The sequence below is a fragment of the Setaria italica genome, chromosome I (assembly GCF_000263155.2).
Source record: "Setaria italica strain Yugu1 chromosome I, Setaria_italica_v2.0, whole genome shotgun sequence".
Classification (NCBI taxonomy): domain Eukaryota; kingdom Viridiplantae; phylum Streptophyta; class Magnoliopsida; order Poales; family Poaceae; genus Setaria; species Setaria italica.
This window is the reverse complement of record NC_028450.1, coordinates 23,096,189-23,098,686: the sequence shown is the minus strand read 5'-3', so window position 1 is coordinate 23,098,686 and position 2,498 is coordinate 23,096,189.

Here is a 2,498-nt window from a genome sequence, read left to right as displayed (position 1 = left end):
CTCATTCCACCACTAGGGTTGCGCTAACCACCTGGGTGGTCGCCGCGATGTAGAGTAGGAGGGGCTCACCGTCGGTCGGCGGGACCAGGATCAGGGCCTTCGTCAGGAGGTCCTTGAGTCGGTCTAGTGCCTCCTAGGCCTCGTCGGTCCATTCGAAGCGGTCAGTCTTCTTTAGGAGTCGATAGAGAGGAAGCCCCCGTTCGCCAAGGCGTGAGATGAAGCGGCTCAGAGCCGCTAAGCATCCCATGACGCGCTGGACTCCCTTTATATTTTGGATTGGCCCCATGTCGCTGATGGCCGCTATCTTCTCCGGATTGGCATCGATGCCGCGCACAGAGACGATGAAGCCTAGCAGCATGCCCCTCGGAACCCTGAAAACACATTTTTTGAGATTGAGCTTAATACGCTTATCCCTCAGCCTTTCGAAGGCTAGTTTGAGGTTAGGGATGAGCTGGTTGCCCTTCTTGGATTTGACTACGATATCATCGACGTAAGCCTCAACGGTTCGCCCGATGAGGTCCCCGAAACATTTCAGCATGCATCGCTGGAACGTAGCCCCCGCGTTTTTGAGGCCGAATGGCATCTTAACGTAGCAGTAGGGGCCAAAGGGGGTGATGAAAGAGGTAGCGAGCTGGTCGGACTCTCTCATCGCGATCTGATGGTAGCCGGATTACGCGTCAAGGAAGCTAAGGGTTTCACACCCGGCGGTTGAGTCGACTATCTGATCTATGAGTGGCAAAGGAAACGGATCCTTTGGGCACGCCTTGTTGAGACCGGTATAATCAACACACATCCTCCATTTCCCATTCTTTTTTCGTACAAGAACAGGATTAGCTAGCCACTCAGGGTGGTACACTTCCTTGATGAATCCGGCCGCCAAAAGCTTCTGGAGCTCCTCGTTGATGGCCTTGCGCCTCTCCTCGTAGAAGCGGCGCAATCCCTGCTTCACCGGCTTGGAGCCGGCCTTGATGTTCAAGGAGTGCTTGGCGACTTCTCTCAGAATGCCGAGCATGTCCGAAGGCTTCCACGCGAAGACGTCACTGTTCGCGCGGAGGAAGTCGACGAGCGCGCCTTCCTATTTGGGAGATAGGGTAGCGCCAATACGCACGGTCTTGCGGTCGGAGCTGCTGGGGTCGAGGAGGACCTCCTTGACGCCTTCGGTGGCCTCGAAGGAGGTGGCCGACTGCTTGGAGTCGGGCTGGTCCTCGGCGCCCTCCACGAGCTGGACCGCCAAATCCCCTATGAAGGTGATGGCTGCTGCGTACTCGTAGCATTCCACGTCGCACTTGTACGCCTTTTGGAAAGACGTGCCGACGGTGATGACCCCGTTGGGCCCCGGCAGCTTGAGCTTGAGGTAGGTGTAGTTGGGGATGGCCATGAACTTCGCGTAGCACGGTCACCCCAAGATGGCGTGGTAGGTTCCACGGAACCCTACCACCTCGAAGGTGAGGACCTCCTTCCTGTAGTTGGAAGGGGTCTCGAAAGTGACGGGCAAGTCGATTTGCCCGAGAGGCATTGCCTGTTTCCTCGACACGACGCCGTGGAACGGCGCCTTGCTGGGGCGGAGGCGGGAGCGATCAATCCCCATAGCGTCAAGGGTCTCGGCGTAGAGGATGTTGAGGCCGCTGCCTCCATCCATGAGCACCTTGGTGAGGCGCGTCGTGCCGACGATGGGGTCGACGATGAGAGGGTAACGTCCCGGATGCCGAACGCGTCCTGGGTGGTCGGACCAATCGAAGGTGATGGCTGATCCCGACCAGTCAAGGAAGGCCGCCATCGCAGGCTCGGCCGTGTAGACCTCGCGGCGCTCCAGCTTCTGATGGCGCTTCGAGTCATACGCCGCTGGGCCGCCGAAGATCATGAAGCAGCCGTCCACCTTGGGGAAGCCATCTTCCTTCTCTTCGTCGCCCTTCTTCTCCTCGTCGGGCTTCCACTTCCGGTCGCCTTTCACTGGGTTTCCTACAAAGTACCTCTTCATGAGGTTACAGTCCTTGTAGGCGTGTTTCACGGGGAACTCGTGGTTCGGGCACGGTCCCTCGAGCAGTTTGTCGAAGAAGCTAGGAGTGCCCTCCGGGGGCGGCTGTCCTCGCTTGCGCTCGATAGCAGCCACGAGGGGAGCCTCGCGCCGCTGCTTGCCTTTCTTCTTCTGCTAGTGGTTGAAGGTGCCCTCGTCAGCATCCTCCTCCCACTTTGCCTTGCCTTTGGAGTGGTCGAAGATCGCTCCAACGGCCTCTTCGCCCAAGGCGTAGCTGGTGGCAATATTGAGGAGCTCCTCCGTGGTTCGCGGGCCTCGGCACCCCAGGTCGTGAACGAGGGGTCAGTAGGAGGTTCCCGCTAGGAAGGCCCCTATGACATCGGCGTCCGTGACGTTGGAGAGCTCAGTGCGCTTCCTGGAGAAGCGTCGGATGTAGTCCCGGAGGGACTCGTCCGATCCCTGGCGACAGCTCCGGAGATCCCTGGAGTTGCTGGGGCATATGTACGTACCTTGGAAGTTTCGT